Source organism: Muscardinus avellanarius, assembly GCF_963383645.1.
Source record: "Muscardinus avellanarius genome assembly, chromosome: 4".
NCBI classification, from domain to species: Eukaryota; Metazoa; Chordata; class Mammalia; order Rodentia; family Gliridae; genus Muscardinus; species Muscardinus avellanarius.
In genome coordinates, this window is record NC_137789.1 from 158966150 (window position 1) to 158985830 (window position 19681).

Here is a 19681-nt window from a genome sequence, read left to right on the forward strand (position 1 = left end):
GGAGAAACTGAGGACACACGTAGTCCCCAATGTCCCACCCCAGGGCCCTGGCTCCTCCAGACACACCTGCCTGCCTATCGCCTATATATCCATTCAAATTGTTAATCCGCCCATGGATTCACCCACTGATGAGATTAGAACCCTCACGATTCAATTATTTTACCTCTGGATGTCTTTGCATGGCCAGTGCATGAGCTTTTCCAGCACGTGAGCTTTTCCAGGGGCCATTTTGTATCTGAACCATAGCAGAAAGAATCAGCTCAGGCAGCCAGCCATTGAGGGGAGCGGGTGAAAATGTGCATATGTGATATGCCATGCTCTGTGCCATGTGGAATGATCGCCCTGGCCTGGGGGGAGGCAGGGGTCAGGAGTGGGCAAAGAGCATCTCAGTTTTCTTAGCTTCCAGAGGAGGGCAGGGCGGCTGGAACCAGGCTGATGGGAGTGAGGCTGGAGTGCACACAGAGTGGGCACAGGATGTACTGTTGAGTGGAAACTGGAAGAGACTGAGCGGGAATCCAGATGCCCCTGGGCTTAGACCCGCACAAGCACAGAGGGAGGCACCACTGACTCATGGAGAGGGACTGGAAGAAGAGAAATGCTTTTGTGGGGAAGGGAACAAAAGTCAAGATTTTGGTCTGGGCCAGGCTGAGATGGACATGCTCGTCAACATCCCCTTGGAGGACGAGGGTCAGGAAATGAGCCGGAGAGCCCCTCTTTGGTGGAGAAGTGATGGATGGCTGGATCAGCACACCTGAGCTCTGGAATATGGAGGAAGTTTGAAACCATGGAACAGAGGAGACCTCTGAGGAAGAGCCGTGGCGTACGTGTGCAGGGCGCGGAGTCAGGGTGTCTTGGCCTGCGGCCCTGGGTAAGCCCCCACTCTGCTTTCCATCAGAAGAGGAAGGAGGTTGTCTTTGGCCGAAGCCAAGGCCTCCTTCCAGCTGCAGCATCCAAAGGCTGTTTTTTAATCTCCTTCCAAGAGCCTCATCCTTCACATACACAGAGACGCCTCTGAGCCACCCGTGGTCATCAGGAGGCCACTATCGTCTCGAAACTTCCCACTGACAGAGCTCATCACGGGTGAGACAAGAAAGCCAGTTTTTTTTTTCTTTTGGTAGGAAAATGAGTTTTCTGTCTTGTTCTACGGCAGTAGTGAGTAGGGGATGGGCAGAGGGAGGGGAGTGGGAACGGCAGGGTCGGAAAGTCTAACTTCTCAAAAATGCTTTTAGTGGCTCGGGGTCTGGGTCACCACAGCCTCCTTCTGAAACTTCCCCTCTGCCTCCTCCATCTACGAGCTTCTCCAATCTTTCTTGGTTCCCTGGGGACTATTAACAGTGAACCAGTAAGATAAGCAGGGAGCTAGTTGGAAGCATATCAATCTCAGAGTTTATTAAAAAACGGGCTATTGCAGAATATGTTTTAACTCCTCAGGGAAAATACTTCCAACAACCATATAAACCCTCCTGGCCTTTGGCTCTGAGCAAACATACCACAGATTCAAAAATGAACTGGGTTTTAAGCTAGCGAGGCTTTCTTGCCATCTCACTGATGAGTGTTCTGTCTACAGAAGGCTTAGAAAAGTGGAAAGATAAAACTGTACCAGAGCTGGGTTTTTTTTTTTCTTTTTCTTGTGTTTTGAGAACATGGCTTCAGAATGGCCTGATGTCTTAAATTGACAAGGTGGCATTTTACTGGACTGACTGTGAATGTGTGGAAACCACGTAGCAATGGCTTCAGGCCCCAGCACTGGCCCTTGCAGTAGGTTGGCCTGGGCAAGTCCCTCCACCTGTCTAAGCATGACTATTCATCTGTGAGGTAGGGACAGTGTCTTTAAGTTCTTGTGAGTATGATTATTATCCTCAGAAATATCATCAATGCTTGCCTTAGCTAAAATTTTCACAATTCCCCTACCTCCCAAACCAAGAATAGGAAATTCATTAGTTCAAGAAATACAATAATTGACTTTTTCAGGTCAGTGATAGCTTACAGTTGGTTTCCTTACAATTAAAATCATTTCAAGAGGAGTGTTCGGTAATGAGGATGGGATTGATATTCGCAGGATAAAGCAATGCACACAAGAACACCACATTGCTTGGTGCAAGGGCACTCACTCACTGGAGGACTGGAAGGAGCTTCTGCGAGAAAAGAAATGGTAAAATTCCACAGAGCTGTAAGTGGAGTGCGCCACCTTCACCAAGGATGCAAGATATCTATAAACATGGAGAGACCGGGTGCAGTGGTGCATTCCTGTAATCCTAGTACTTGGGAGGCTGAGACAGGAAGATCACTGGGTCGGGGTCAGACCCAGCAATTCATTGAGACCTGTTTCAAAATGAAAATGGCTGGGGGTGTAGCTCAGAGGTAGAATGCCCCAGGTCCAACTCCAACATCAAACAAATAAGAAGCAAACGAGGAGGAAATGGTCCCCAGATGGGACTGCAGAGTGAAATGGCCTGTGCCTACCCTGTTTGGGTGTTGGGTGACATTTGAGGCCTTTGCTGTGACCCTTGAGCTTTGACAGAAGCTATCACACAGAAGTGAGAGAGCCTTGGGGTGAGGGACACCAGGCCAGGGTCTGGAGGGCCTCGCTGGTCTCCACCCCCCGCGGGTTGTTCAGGTTCAGAGCCTTGCGAGCAGGTTGGTAGGGCGTGTCTTTGTCTACACTCGGCAAGGCAGGGATTCCCACATTATGCTGGGCCCTTTATTCCCACTCTGCACTAAGACCCAAGGGGCTCATCCACAGACCTTGTGCCAGACGCCATTCCCAGTACCAGCTGGGGCACGGGAAACAGTGTCCCCACCCAGGCGCCATGGCCGAGCAGAGGTGCAGCAGGGTCTCAGAGGAGGCCACTGGGGAGCCCAGGTGCCTGAGAAGAGGGAGATTCACGTTGGCCTCAAAGCGCCAATGGCAGGCAAAAGAAAGGATCTGGGGAAGGAAGCGAGCTGTGTTTTAGGTGGGACAGCTGGTGCTGCCCCGCGGCGTGGGCTGCCAGACACGCACAGGTATCTCGCCTGTGCAGAACGATCATACTAAGTTCTCCAAAATCAGGGAAACGTTTCTAGAAGTTGCTCCAAGTGTTAGGGATGGGAAGTAGAAAACAGGACAGCGGAGGCCCTGCTGGGACATATTGAATGAGTGGGGAAAGGCTGGAGATACACAGCAATGAAGGAAATCTGGCCACCAGACATCTATTAGGGCCGAGTGCCATGTGGACGTCCAGCTAAAGGCTGAGATGCAGACGGCCAAGGTGCTGTCCAGATGCCAGGGGAGGCCGCTCTGCCAATGTGAATGGACAGGGGATGAGCTCCATGGCACAGGGGAAGGGGCCAAGGGGATGACTTGACTAGAACACTGGTGAGGGGAGGCTGAGACAGGAGGATTGCAGGTTCGAGGTAGCCTCAGCAACTTATCAAGATTCTGTTTCAAATTTTAAAAAATAAAAAGAGGTTGGGGATGTAGCTCAGAGGTTGAATGTTCCCGAGTTCATTCCTCATTATCAAAAATAATGCTAGCACAGATAAGGGAGGGCTGTGTGGGGATCCTATGTGTGTCGAAGGCACTCAAGGAGAGAACGGCGAGATCGCAGGTGCTCTCGTTCACGGGATGCTGGGTGCCTGGAGAGCTGCAGGGATGGGAGTGACGGGATCTGGGTGACATTTGCCGGGAAGGGACTGTTTGCTTACTGTGGGCAGGCGAGCACAGAAGGATGCCAGCTGGGGTCTGGAGTCTGGTTAGGATGCCGCAGCGGTTCATCCTGACAGACCCTTGAGACAGGCCCCTTCAAAGACAGCTGTGAGGGTCTCAGGGGACCTCGCAGGGGACACGCCCGTGGGTGCACAGCTGGCTCCCGGCTCCGCTCTCTGGGCCTCCTTCCATTCCTTTGTTCGGTCCCTGTGGCTGCTTCTGGGAGTCTTTGGAAGGCTTCCTCTGATGAGTGGTCTGGAGTGTTAGCAGCCTCTAATTGCTGAACAGACACCACGGGGCATCGTGTGGAGGCTCTTAGTCGAGGACAGTTATTCTGCCGGGTTCAGGAACTTCTTCCAGAGAAGGTGATGAACTCTGAGCCTCCAGGGACCGTTCAGCCTCCCTGTGGGATAATCCACCAAACAGGGCTCTGGCCATGGGCACAAATTCCATGGGGTCTAATTTATCCTGGAGGAGTAATCCGGATGGATGCCCTGTGGAGTTGGTGAATGCTGAACTCTAGTCTGTTCTAGAATATTCCACTTTGAATTTCACCGGCAGGCTGTTCTAAAGAGAGGCAGGCATGGTGGCACACACCCATAATCAAGTCATTGGAAAGCTAAGATAGCAGGATCGCAGGTTTGAGGCCAGCCTCAGAAACTTAGCCCCTTAGCACTTTAGGAAGACCCTCTTTCAAAACAAAAAGTAAAAAGAGCTAGGGGTGTACTTCAGAGGTAGGATGCTCCTCAATTCAGAGGAAGAGGGGATATTCTGAGGAACACCATCAGACTTTACATCTATACAGTGTGTCATGGCATAGCTTCCAGTCAAACCTCCAGGCAGATCACTGGGCTAAAAGATAAAGAATTAATTGAAGATGTTCTTTGATATAAGTATTAAACATTTTGCTGCTTCAATTTAATCTAAATTATGTACAGGAGTGCGCATTAATGTAATCACTATTTTCACAGATCTACACTGAGAACAATTAGCCTTTATAGTCTTTTTTCAGTTTACTTAAGAGAAAAGAATTCACAATCTGCTGTGAGAAGAAACATTAAGTCTGAACATTTCTCTGCTTTCTACTGAGAAAAATTTGTTAAAAATAAAATATTTTCAAGAAAAACATAGGTAGGTTTATTTTTAAGGAATCATAATCAAAAGAAACTTTGAAAGCTGGGCGTGGTGGCACACGCTTGTAATCCCAGCATTTGGGAGGCCGAGACTGGAGGATAGCAGTTTTCAGACAGCCTCGGCTACTTAGTGAGGCCCTCTGCAACTCAGTGAGACCCTGTTTCAAAATAAAGAATAAAAGATAGGTCTGGGGGTCGCTCGGAGGCAGAATGACCCGGGTTCCATCCCCAGGACTGCAAAGAAAGAAAGAAAGAAAGAAAGAAAGAAAGAAAGAAAGAAAGAAAGAAAGAAAGAAAGAAAGAAGGAAGGAAGGAAGGAAGGAAGGAAGGAAGGAAGGAAGGAAGGAAGGAAAGGAAGGAAGGAAGGAAGGAAGGAAGGAAGGGAAGGAAGGAAAGAAAAAGAAAGAAAGAAGGAAAGAGAAAGAGGGAGGAAGGAAAGAAGGAAGGAAAGAAAGAAACCTTGATATGTCATCGAGATACTCCCTAAACTTTGAGACCTTCCTTTATTCTAATATGAAATTATGCTGCAATGTAAATATGTACCAGTGGATTAAAAGCACAGACTTCTTAAACTTAAAATGCATTGATAGCATGTAAGATGCATCTATTGGCTGGGCACCTTAGCCCTGTAAATCATACCTATTCCGGAGGCTGAGACAGGAGGATTCCAAGTCCAAGTCCAGACTGGGCAGAATACTGAGAACTGTCATAACAAGAGAAAATGAGAGAGAGAGAGAGAGAGAGAGAGAGAGAGAGAGAGAGAGAGAGAGAGAGAGAGAGAGAGATATCTAGAGACGAAGTTCAGTGGTAAAGGCCTCCCAGGTTCAATTCTGGGTACTAAAATATGCAATTTTTTTTTACAGCCTGTAAAAATATACTTTGTTTTTATTTGGATTAAGTGGCAAAAGTACTTTGTTTCCGAATGAAATAGACTTCACAGAAGTTTATTTTGTCCATATTGCCCGTCTGCAAATCTTGCACAAAAAGAGAAATATAAAGAGACAGATCAATACAAATCTTTCCCCACATCAAAAACCTAGAATAATGTTGAAACTCGAGCAAAAGTTAAAAAAAAGATTTTATTTCATGTGCCACTCACAATCTGCCACTACAAAAAATATAAAAAACCTCCAGATAAATTATAACAGACTCGTGAAGTTGCATATATTGATTAAAACATCAAGCGGTTACATACAAGCCAATAATGAAGTACTTCATGCTGGAAGATAAAACTTTGTGATATTTAAAATTACAGACTTGAAAGTAAGTAAAATTACCCCTAATTATGCAGAAGGGAGCAACACCTTAGCAGTAAACAAGATAAGCACCTCAAACAGCACTAATAATTTTAATTAACATTTTCTAGTTTCCTTTCCCCTCTTCAAGGTCACCTGCTCCAGCCTCCAGGAACAGCAGCCGCACAGCTGCGGTTCCAACCTCCCATCACCAGCCTTATCACCAGGATTAAGCAACGAGAATGTTTTATAAGACTGACTTTTAAGAATAAGTAATTGTGCACGAGAGTAAACATTGAATCCTGGCAGCTCTTTAGCAACCATGTAGAAATGAATTGCAAATCTCATTTTCCATTCTTGTTAGGACGGTAACTTTGTCTTTGAGAAGTCCCGCCATGTGAATTATGAAAGATCTCTGAACTGTTGAATATTCAGATTATAACCCAAGTCAAGAAGAGTTTAGCCATCAGTGCCGCATCCGAGCCTCATGCATAACACGGCCGTCTGCGTGGTATTTGTGGTCTCTGTTGAGGACCGATGAATACATTCATTTGTTCAAGATTTATGATTTTGCTAAACTGTTTTCTCTCTTTTGCAAATTAAGAAACCAGTAAGATTCGGGCTTTGTTATATCAACGGGTTTGTTCCATGCCACAAATTTAATGTACAGGGTCACTCGGAATATAATGTGTAGTGAAAGAATCTCATTAGGCTGAAATGAATGTAAAATATGTCAATTTGATCCAAATGAGAACTGTAGTAAAACCATGTTTGATGTTCATGTGCAATAAATCTTTAACATTTGTCTGTAAAGTATTAGAGAACCCACAGGGAAATCTGTGTTTGTGATAGGGACTCCTTTCCCAGGTTTCTTCTTGATTATTCTTTGTTGGCATTAAGCCTATGGGAGAAAAAAGTGAAATTTCTAAGATGGGGGTTGTTAACAATGATTCTCCGGTAAATAGGAAATATACCTTAAAGCTTGTTAAAGTACTTTAGAAAAATGTCAATAATATTAAAATATGAAAAGCAAGCCTTTGAGGCCCCCTTCCCCGTACATTTCGACAAAACAGTACACGGCACCTTTCAGTTTCAAGCTGGGAACAATGACGGATTTAACCTATGTTTTCTTTGAGTGTCTTTCGCTCTTTGGATTTGATTTTTGAAATGTCCTAACGTTCCGGTTTGATGTGAGGTGGCTGATGACCATGATCTTTACAACTCATTTTTATTTTGATACATTCATATTGTTAATTACTGTTGTATTTCAATTTTCTCCCCAGCATTTTTGCTCCTTCATAATGGCTTTATGGTTCATTGGACCAAAATGACTAAAATGAAAGGTTTCCAAGATTTCTTCTGGGAGTAATTTACAAAAGACCACCACTTTTTAATTGCTCCTCGTGTTTGGTATCGGATGTCTGCCGCGGAATCAATCTCCATCTTTTAGGTGCCAGACTGAGTACGCCGTTGTCTTTTTTCAGAAATCTCAACAATTATATCTTTTTCTGAGGTTATTTAAACATCTTCCTTCTCTGATTCCTTTTGCATTTGAGAGCTCAAAATGTACTTATTTCTGTTTACATGAATTTAATTCATTTTTGTCAGGAACTTACTTTGCTCTTCAATGTAATGAAAAATGATAATAATCAATGTGTTGTCAAAAATAATTACGAGGAACAGCAAGGTGGAGGAATCTTCTTGTAGATTAATGAAAGCAAATTAATTTCCCAGGGTCTTTGTAGTTAATATCGTCTGCATAATCTCAAAGTAAAAGGGAAAGTTGAAAATTGATATATCATGGTTTTTACAAAAAACAGCTCAAAAAGGACACATTAAAGATTTCACGTTACGGATAAGAATAGGGAAACATTCTGTCACAAACCAGATAGTTGTGAGGACTTTCGCTAAGACTCCCTTAAAGGACAACGTTTCTTGTTTTCAAATATCAATACATGTTCTCAGAAAATATGCTGATTTCAACATAAAATTAGCATGTGGTTAGACAATTCATTATCTTTAAGTAGATGGCCCTTGTCAATCTATCCAGGTGATCCTCACAGTGGAACACAGCTGACAACTATTTTCTGTGTTTCGTAGTCACTTCTTTTGTGAAAGCTGTAATCGAAGACTACTATCCTTGTTTTCTTTTACAGCACTCTATTGTTAGTATTCACCCTGATTAAGAATGTCAGTGTTTTATAAAATATGTAAATCAAACTACTATAATCAGACAGAGTACTGAGCTACTGGCCAATGTTCACCAAAAGGTAGCTTCTGCAGGGCCAAATTGTACAGCCTGAAAGCAGCAACTACACCCTTGTTGGACAATTCAATTTTTCACCTTCACTTGGGATGGAAAGAAAGATTTGTCTGTAGTTTCCATTGGAGTTTAGACTATATAGCATGACATTTTCTGCATCGGGTTTATTTTCCTAATTGTATTTGACATTGTTTAATATTAAAATCAGTTGCTATCTCCCGAGCATACGCCCTGTTGGAAGGAGGCCCAGAGCGTAATGGAGTCGAGGGGAAGGCCTGATCTCGTGCTGGGATCATTCAAATAGAGGAGCGAGGACTGCCCATAGCTCAGCCCGTAGGAGAGTTACAGACCTAGAGACAGGGTCCAGAGGAAACCTGGTCCAGTCTCTCTGGTAGGACCAGCCTCCATCTGACCCTCATGCCTCAGTCTCCACAGCCATGAGAAGACTCTGTCCAGCTGAGGCATCTTTAGCTCCAGCGCTCCGACTTGCAATGGTCACCTCGTGGACCATAGGAGCTTTTGTAGAACTTTTTACTTGCAATTTTGAGGGCCTGAATAGTTATGCATGCTTTTAACTCTTCCGCAAAACTGGATTCATCCAGACTCCAATGAAGGCCATAGACTGTTTGTTTCTCCAATTTTCACTTCGTCTTGTCCCTAGATTAAGGCTAGAATTAGAAGCAGCCGATTACCTGTTCGAAGGCCAGTTGGTGCGAAGGCACAGATCCCCTGGAGACCAATTAAAACCCAGAGGGCAGCTGCTGATGAGACTCTGGGAAAGACCCCAGAAGCAAGACCTCCACACCACTGCCTCCCTTCATTCCCATCCCCAGCCTCCATGGCCCCTGCAGGCCATGGGAGACACTCCTGGCCTCCTCGCCACTCCCCTTCCTCCTCTCCCAGCCCCTTCCCATTCACTGCCGTTACATATTTTGCCTGATTGATCTCCACTGAGTATACCATCATCTAATGTGACCTTCACTGGCTGACAGTACTTCCTCTCTGTATTTTAGAATATTCTAGATTCTACGTAAACCAAAGATATAAAAGAGCCCCATGATTAAAACTAACTAGAAAGAAGAATCTTCTCTCTATCTACCCTTGATACCATGCAAAAAAAAAAAAAAAAAAAAAAAAGGATTGAATCCAGGGCCTCAGGCACACTAGGCAAGCCCTCTACGCTCTACCCCAGAATTACACTCCAGCCCTCGCCACGTGAATGTGGAGGATGTTATGTTCCCTGAGCTTACATTTCTGCCTCCATAGCATTGTGGTAAGAGGAGTCCCTACCTGGTAAGACTGCTGTGACCCTTAGCGGGGTACATGACAGGAAGCTCGTGGCTCAGTGCTCGGGATGCACAGCGCCTGCTCGATAAAAGTCCCTTTCTTTTCTTCTCTCCGACAGTTTCCTATACACCCATGCCGTCCCCATCCAGTCACTCAACTGTGTCAATTGATAGAGCACCGCTTCCCCCTCACCCACCTGTCACGGTCCTCCCTGCGCATTGGACCTATCTATTAAGTCTCCCACACTGGGCTTTGCGATGGTCTGGGCAGGGACCTGTCTTGGTCACCTCTGCATCCCTCGGGCCATCATGGCACCTGAACAGAGCACGCACTCGACAAATTAGCGTTTATCGCATAAATCAAATGAAATGTGACTCCTCCAGGAACCACGCCCGCCTCTCAGATCCAGAAGTCAACCTGCCCCCTGCCTGTTCTGGGAGAATGCTTCCCTGTATCTTTAAGGAGGTGTCTATTGTCTCGGTCTTATAATTGGGGAGATGAGCTCTACACAAACACAGCCATAATATATTGCGCTCCTTGGGGGCAGAGGCTGTCTCGGCAGCAATGATGGAAACATCCGTGACATTCGCGGCAGACCCTACAGGATGATTTTGATGGAAGGTGTTCCTCGCTCCATGTAATAGATCCAATTTAGCCAAGTGCTCCATCAAGCCAGTTTCCGATTCTCTCATTGACTTAATTACAGATACATGAAATTTGGCACGGATTACATGAGCGACTATTTAACCTCCAGATCCCTAGATAAATTGTTGATGTTGTTTTGGAAATAATCCCTTAAACTTGAGTTTTATTGTTATTGTTATTGTTGTTATTATTATTATTATTATTAATTACTTTCTCTCAACAGCATGACGTTCTGAGCTTGGGCGTTTTTTCTCTGGGAGCACCCCTCCCCCATTGCTCCAATCTCATCCGGGCAGGTCTCTTCCCAGACGTCTTCGCCCAGTCGTAATTATAGTGTGTTCCCAACCTGCCTGATGGCTGGTGTCCTCATTAGAAACTATTACCCTGAAAAGGGTGTTTATTGAACCTGGCAGAGTGCTGATATTTGTTAGACCCTGTCATACAGTTGATGGCGTTTAGTCAGAACGCATTGGGAAGCAGGAGTGAGCCATTCAAACTGGCACCGGCAGGAGGGATGCGGAGGTGGGCTCAAGATGGCCGTGTGTCTCCATGGCGCCCGCAGGCCAAGGGAGGCCAGTCTGTCAGGCGGCGTGATTCCTCTGTGCCCCCATGAGTTCTGTTAATAGGGTTTCTGTTGACTGAGAGGTACTCATATCGGTTGATAGAAATCAGAGAAAACAGCGGTATATGTGGATGGCACAATGACTTTTGTCCTACACATAGAGGGATTACTTTAAAGGATTGTGACTAATTGGAGAATTGGTACCATTGGGAAAAGTTATGTTTCAGATAAACCAGTAATTTAAATCTTTATATAATCACAAAGGATTGAGTTCATGGAGAGGAAAAAAATTATCATCTCCCTGGGAGATATTACAAAGATAGAGATTTTTTGAGTTGCTGTGTGGAGGTCATCTAGTCCTTAGCAAGATCTGAATCATGGCGTCTGGATGAAGCCAGCGCCTGCGCTCAGGTTCCGGTTCCCAGGTTGCTTGTCTCCATCCCCTCCAGCCCCACCACGAGAGAACATGTTACTCTGCGTTTTCGAGCTGGAGTTTTTCGGTTGGCCAGCCAGACTCATCAGCTCCAGTGACCTAAAGGATTTTTGATGTGCTGGAAATGGCAATGTGGAATCAAGCAAATAAACGTGTCTACACTCTAGACAGGTGTGTATAGACCAGGAATCCCAGAAACACAATAGCAGAAGGGCTTCATGCTCTCAGAAAGAGTGGATCAAAGGGAAGCCATGGCGGCTGTCACGGGCCATGCCAAACCCTGTGCTAAATGTATTCTGACAGTGTCACATTGAAGTGTTGAAATATCAAATATTAATTCTCTGACTCTTAAAGGATGAGTTTCTGATCCTTGGAAAGAGAAAGTCAGTGGTGGCAAAGGGAGGAGCCAATGGGGAAAAAAACACAAAGTACTCACTCATTTTGTGGTCCACTTATACTCAGCTGTTCTAGGAGAAGGACGTTGTGCTAGGACCCAGGACTATAATAGGAGCCCTAAACAGAGTCCTTGCTCCCAAATGATCAAGTAGCCCCTCAAACAAGTACACACAGACTCTGGTTGTGAGGACATGGTGTGGTGATCAGATTCTTTTGCGGAGATTTAACCTGGCCAAAGTGGATGGCCAAAGGGCTTCCATGGTTGCGCTCCTCGCAGTGACACGGAGACCTAAAGACTTTGCCTCTCCCATCTTTCATTATGGAATGAGCAACAGCCTTTAAGAAACTGTTGGAGGCCCCTGGAAAGTGAGCGTTTCTCGAACATGTCCCTCCTATCCTCTAGGATGGGCCAGAGCCACGTCACACAGTGGCTCTAGGGACAGTTTGGCTGAGAAGGGACATTTATTTTATTTTCCTTTATTTTGAAAATTTTATTTTTTATATTGTTTCTGTTTTCCTTTAAGGTACACACATTGTTGCCTTAAATAACATTAGAGTTTATATTGATGAAGAAGACAGTGAATACCTGGTTGGAATTTGAAGTTTTACCATAGTGCCCTTTCCCTGCCAATCAGCATCCCAGTTTACTACATCTGTAGCATTTATTCCAACCTAGCTAGGCACATATTTACTGGTGTTCTCTCCCCATGTAGTCTGCAGGAGATCAGGGAGCCGGCTTGATTTGTTCACCAGTGAATTCCCAAGGCCCAGAGAAAAGCTCGGCATATAATTGGCGTCTAATAAATATCTACTGGATGGATAAATGAGAGGCCAATTCCTCCAGAGTTGGTGACGGATTGAAAATGGGTGAGGGGGGATTTGGAGAAAGGTGTACAGAATGACTCTTGTTTCTCCTTGTTCCCAGAACAGATGGTGCTACCGTTTACTGAGAAAGGGGGCTCGCAAGAGGGACAGGTCAGGGGTTAGGCACAGTCACTTGTAGCCAGCACTGAGGACTCCAAGCAGACAGCTGGCAAGACAGATGCAGAGCTCAGAGGAGGAGCTGGGGGCAGAGGTGTGCCTTTGAGATTCATCCGAGAATAGGCAGAAACCAAAGCCAAGATCATGGGCGAGGTGTGAGGGACAGCGTACAGGGGGAACGACCGTGGTTGGCAGCCGTGGGTGAGCCTGGGAGAGTTGTTCAGAATAAGCCGGGAATGCCAGCAGCAGCTGGCTCGATGTGGCTTTTTGTTCCCCATAGGAAGACATCTGGATTGGTCCACGTTTGGAAAATATCCTGCGCTCACTCATTCAGTCAATGAATATTTATTGATGTCTACTATATGCCAAGCACTGACTTGGGCCTGAAATAATTAAGACAACGCTCACACCTGCCTCTGCCCGGGAGGCAGGGCTAGGAAGAAGCACCTGTAATCTGAGGCAGCAGATGGGAGGATTGAGAAATGCACAGGTCCATGTAGGTCACAGAGGAGTAGCGGAGGATCGGGGTGCCATCAGAACTGCTGTAAGCGATTACTTGCAATTAGCCAGGTGGTGAGGTGGGCAAGAAAGCCATCCCAGGCCCAGGAGACAGCACGGAAGGAAGCTTGAGCAAAGCCCCAGAAGGTGTGCCATGCTGTTGAATGTGGCCTTGTGGCAAAAATCAAGGATGGGGAAGTGGACACTAAGGAGGGAGGGAGGAAGGGCAGCCTTGTGGGAAGACGCTGGCCGCATCTCCTCGCAGGTGGCAAGGCGTCACTAAAGGTCTTAAGGAGACAGTTGTGCTGTGGTTCCTACGCACCCCCTGAAGTCTGTACACTGGAAGCCTAATCTACAGCACAGCCCTGATGGGAGTCAGGCCTGACGAGGGCGGTGCGGTCGTGGTGCTTGGTCCTCTTCAACGATGAATTTTCAGGGAGTTTCTCTTGATACTAATGGACATTCATTCCCTGGGCTTTATATTCAAGATAGTCAACTCCATTAATCTACAATCACACACCAGTCAGAGTTATAAAGGCCACATTTATTAAAATAACGTCAATTCCCTAAGTGTTTTCTGCACTTATATGTCCATTTAATGATGTTTTAAAGTTATTTTTTCTTTTATTGGTGCACCGTAATCACACATCTTGATGAAGTTCAGGGCAATGGTGGCATAAGTGCACACAGAACTCCTTGGGCCCTCCCCCAGCACCCTCCTCGCTGCCTTCCTCTCCTTTCCCACGCTCAACACAACGATTGACATGGTTGAGTTTGTGTGTGAACATCGTGTCCATTGACACGTGTCCCTCTTCAAGTCTTCCTCCCCTGCCATCTCCCTCAGGTATCTCCTCTACTTCTCTCCACTAAGGTTTCTCCTCCTTTGTCTGGAATCTTTCCTGTGTCCCAATATTTTCCCTAGCATCTATATATGAGGGAAAATACCTGGCCTTTCACTTCTGTGACTGACTAATCTCACTTAGCAAAATGTTCTCCGGCTCTATTCATTTCCCTGCAAATGACATAATTTTGCTCTTTATGGCTGAGTAGAATTCCAGTGTGTGTATATCCCATAACTGTGTAACCTAGTCACATGTTGCTGGACATCTTGGCTGCTTCCAGTTTGATGATGACAAGGTGAGCAGCTATAAACATAGATGTGCATGCGTTGCTATGGCAGTCTGATTTTAATCCTTTTGGGTAGATACTCGAGTGGTATAGCTGGGTCACATGGTAGGTTCCTTTCCATTCTTTGAGGATACTCCACACTGTTTTCCAAAGCAGTTGCAAGTTACTGCATTTACAAATGTTTTAATACCCAATGCCACCACGATGTGGGACACTGATGAGACCAGGAATACACAGGTCTGTCCAGCATGAAGAAAGGGGGGACCAATGAGTCAGAGATGCTCCAGCAACACTTCTGCCAAGTGGGCCTCTGTGGTGGGGAGGAGGTGCACAAAGACAGACGCGAGGCCGTTCCTTACCGGACCTGGACCTCCTTCCTGCAACCACACGTTCATCCGCAGCCTGGAGAAAATACAAAGTAAGTGTGTTTTCAAGAGTGTGCCACAGCAATGTCGACTGAACAAAGGCTCTTCCCTCACTGCTTCAGCACCCACAGTAAGTCTGAAGCAGAAGTGTCCGATTTAGGCTTTTGACTCAAAGTGACCTTTCAGTTTGGAACTGGCGTACTTCTTGAGGATGGGGCCCCGAGTCCCTCCCTTGTGAGGACAATGGCTAGTCCTTGGCTGAGGTCTCAGGACTTCAGTGAGATGGCAGATGTGTGTGTGGAGGAGCAGTGGGAGCAGAGGACCCATCACAGTCAGCTGGGGACACCGGCAAATTGCCTTTTTTCAAGTGATTGCAATTTAAAATCAAACAAACAAGCAAACATGCAGTTGAGGGTCACGTCTTCCCCCCAGGTATCAAATGTGGTCTGACCAGACCAAGGAGGGGATGTATGGCAGCTTGGCCAGAGTAGTATACCATTAATGAATAGACAAACTTAGACACTGAAGGTGTGTCTCTCTGAGAAGCAAGAGGAGACTGGGCTGTAAAAAACTGGAGAAACCTCAGTGCATGGGAAGTGTATGATGGAGAAAGATGTGGTACTTGGTATAAGAAGCTAAACCCAGTCCTCCTTATTTACCTACCACAAAAGAACATTTGTGAGCACTGAAAATTTCCTCCCATGGCAGGGATGCTTTCTTTCCTTCTCTGTGGCTTCCAGAAACTCTATAAATTTCTTTCCAGGCTTCCTGAGGTCATCTGATAAACAGGCATTTTCCAAGGAGACTCCAACCATCCTTGGCTTCCACTTGTTTCCAGTTGTTAGTGATAGTATATGGAGCCCAGAAGATGTCTCTTCTTATAGCCTGAGTGTACATGCTCTCCATTCATATAGTTTATGCTTTGGATTTACAGTTTCTTGGCTATGGGGAGCTATGCTCACACACACACACACACACACACACACACACACACACACACACACACACGTGTGTGTGTGCGCGATGGCTTTGAGAGTGGGGGACTCATGGCACTGCTGACCGGGTAGAACATTCTCCTCTATGCTCACAGCAGCTGGCTCTGCCCCCAGGGCTCCTCTTGGTGGTAACCCTGCACTCCTAAGTATCACCTGTGGGGACTGCCTAGCCCACCTCTAACCTTTCACACTCCAGGAGCTCGCATTTTCATGGATGTACTGTAAAATCAAAAGGAGTATCTGAGCTCCCATATGGAGCTGGGCCTCCATGACATCCTTCTAGTCTCCATAGCTGCCCAGGTCTCAGGAAGGAGCCTTTGGTCTGGGTGAGCTGCACAACCATGAAGGCTCAGATACTCCTTGTGATGTGTGGGCAGCTCAGAGTTGGACATGACATAACCAGACAATGGCAATACAACGATTAACTTACAGCACCTCCCTGAAAGTGAGGAATCCTCACCAGCCAGTTTTGCAGAGAGGTTTTAGCCACCTAGGAATATGATCACATGTGAGGAGGGGAAATGCAAACTAAAGAGCTAATTGCATGGAGCCTGGTATTCATTAAATAGATGGACATGTAGAATTTAGTACAATGACTATGTATCAGCATGACACATAAAGTAATATGTCATGAAAAATGGGCACATGGATACCAAAAGAAAAATTAAATACTATTCCTATTTCTAATACTTTTCTATATCATTTACATACTTTCTAATATGCATCTATTATTTCATTATCCGAAAGAAACATTAAAAATTAAAAGGCAACAACTCTCCAATAAAACCATATGCTGAGCTTTTCTAGTTCCTGACCACAGATGTGATACAGCACGTCATTTCACCTGTATGATCCTCCACTCTATACCCATACCTCCACTCACATACACACCTGAGAGTTATTCACACCTGCATCCCACCACACACCTGCTCCCACACCCACACATGGGCTACCTCTGAGCTCATATTCATGTTTCCGCCCACACCTGTATACCTGCATCACTCCCACACCTGTATCCATATATTGGATATACGGAATATATGGAATATATCCATATATATTCATATCCACACTTGTACCCTTTCCTAACAAGCACACCCAACATCAAAGTAGCTTTTAAAATATTTATAAAAATTGACATGGCATTCTTTCTTCTAAGAAATCTATCCTAGAGTGTGAATAAGATTTTCAATAAAATGTATCCAAACTACGGTGATTTGTAGCCGAAAGATTGAATGATGAGAGTATAATAAAATATTCTAAAGCCCCTGGAGACTGTGATTGTTTACTCTGGCATGGTAAGTTGACAATTACAAAACCCCTCCATCCCAAATGCCTGGGATGGGCAGATAAAACCAAGAGGCTAAGCCAAAGAGACACAGGAGCACGCAGGAGTGAGGTCTACACCTCCCTGGATCCAGAGCAGGAACCACAACTAGAAAATGGGCTTAGGCTGAGTAAGGTCTCAGGGGTAGGGTGGGCCGCGGCCAGCAACCATACCGGCGGGCTGTAGAGGCCACTGCTGGAGGCCCACTAGAGTCTGGCGGCTGGAGGCTGGAGAGCCCATTCCTGGAGGAAGCCTGGCAGGACTGCTGCTGCTGCCCTAGGGAAACTCCCACCCAAGGGGCAGGAAAGTCCACACAGCTGTGTCCAGAGTGGCCCACCCTGGCCAGGGCAGTGACTGAGCCTGTGGTGTTCCCAAGGACTCTTCAAGACAGGGCTCAGCTGGATTTGTGGGGATGCTACCTGAGGACAAGAGCCAAGACACTGACCAGGGTAAGCAGCGTGGAGACCTGTCTCTTGCCTATCTCAGGGCCAGGAACAGGGGAAGCACACAGCCCAAGAGCCAGGCAGGGTCCCAGCTCCGGCCCACCCTGAGGATGCGTTTGCTTGAGGTGAAATCACAGTGATGGTGTTCTGAAAGTTGTCAAGGGTGGGAGAGAAAAAATAGCACTTGTTTTTTTGTTTTGTTTTCTCTTGCTTTTGTTTTTGTTTGTTTGTGGTGCTGTGGACTGAACCCAGAGGCCTTCAACCTCCAAACCAATTTTTCATTTTTTATTTTGAAACAGGGTCTCACTCAGTTGATAAGTTTCACTGCTTGCTGAGGCTGTCTCTAGGCTGTCCTCTAACCTGTGATCCTCCTGTCTCAGCCTCCCAAGCACTGAGATTATAGGTGTGCACTACCACGCCTGGCTTACCACCTAATTTAAAGGACAAGAAATTATGTAATGTAAAATTTAAATAGGACTAAGCATTCTGGGAAAAAGGGTGGATTAGACAACGGCGTGATGGGAAGTGTTGAAAATGCCTAGAACACCTTCAGCTGAACATGGAGAGAAAAGGGAAGCATGAAATAGTATGGGGAACTTCAGCGTGTACCACACAAAGAAATAGAGGGGGAAATGTGGGGGAAAAACTCCTCAAAAAGACATAGAATAGCCGGGCGTGGTGGCGCACGCTTGTAATCCCTGCGCTTGGGAAGCAGAGACAGGAGGATCGCGCAGGTTCGAAGCCAGCCACGAGCGCTGGCTTAGGAGACCCTGTTTCCAAATAAAAATGTAAAAATAGGTCTGAGAGTGTAGCCCAGAGGTAGAAGGGCTTCCAGGAACCCCAGTACCACCAAAAAAAAAAAAAAAGACATAGAATATGTTGAAATCTCCAAATATGGCCATTACTGGAAATTCTAAAAGCAAAGAATAGAGGGGATTGTGGACAATCTTTATCTGAGGATATAATGGCCAATAATTATCTAAAATTAAAGAAACTTATGAATCGTGAGACTTATAGTGCAGTTGGAGCGACTCCAAGACTCCAGTAAATACTGCATTATAGGAGAGATGCGGACCATCAGGGGTCTCAAAAATACCTGAAAGGCTGCCAGAGGGTTTTTATTCTGAAAGAGTATTCAGCAAGAGAAGACAGTCCAACGAACAAAGACATCTCAAGAGCCAGACACAGTGGAGGGTGTCCCCAGTGTCCTGAGGTCTGGAGTCCTGTGCCCAGCTAAAGAGTACTCTGGAATGGAAGAATAAAACAAGAAAAAGAGAAAAGTAATTAAAAAGTTAAAAGGAATAGGAAATATTTTCCAAAGAACCTCACTGAAGAACTGCTAAAAATCTGACGACAGAGAGAAGAGAAGTCAGCCCAGAAAGAAGCAGTGGGTGCAGTGCTGATGAAATACATTGGCAGGCTTAGTTAATTATCGACAATGAGAAATAATAATCAACCTTTGTGTTTTGTACAGCGACTCCAACTTCAGAAAATAATAATAAGGAAGAGGACTGGAGGAGGAAGTAAGGTGCTGCCCTCATCTAGCTCAGAAGCTAGAAAGGAAAAATGAGTTATCTAACACAGACACTTGCATCATTTTAAAAACAACATTTAAAACATTGTAGGTAACCACAGAAATAGAAATAAGAAATATAATCTAAATCCAGACCAGCAAAATAAAAGAGGGTACAGAAAAAGATTTTAAATATCTCACAGAAAAACAAAAAGAAAAATACACAGATACGTGTTGGTGAATAGGACCTAGGGAGTAAGGGAGCCATCCCAAATGTGTCTATATTACAAAGAATATAGTAGGGAATTTATATTTTAAGAGGAAATTTCTATTTTAAGAACAGAAAAACAGGTGCATTAAAAACTGTATGTTTCTTATAAGAAGACTTTAAAAGAATGAATAAAAATGTTTTCAAAAAATAGATGAAAATACAGAAATACTAACTGGAATTTATATTGCTAAAAATACATAGAAAATATAAAAAGTAAAAGTTGAGCTTAAAAGACAGACCTTAGCCAGGTATGGCAGTATATGCCTGTAATCTCAGTTCTTGGGAAGCTGAGACAGAAAAATCACAGATTCAAGGACAGCCTCAGCAACACAGGGAGACTCTTGGCTACCTAGCAAAACTCTGTTTCAAAATAAAAAAATCAAATCAAAAGTTCTGGGGATATAGCTCAAAGGTAGAATGCCCCTGGGTTCAATCCCCAGGACTTACCAAAAAAACCAAAAAAACAAAAACAAAAAAAAAAAACCCTCAACTTATAAACACCTTATCGAATATAACAAGAA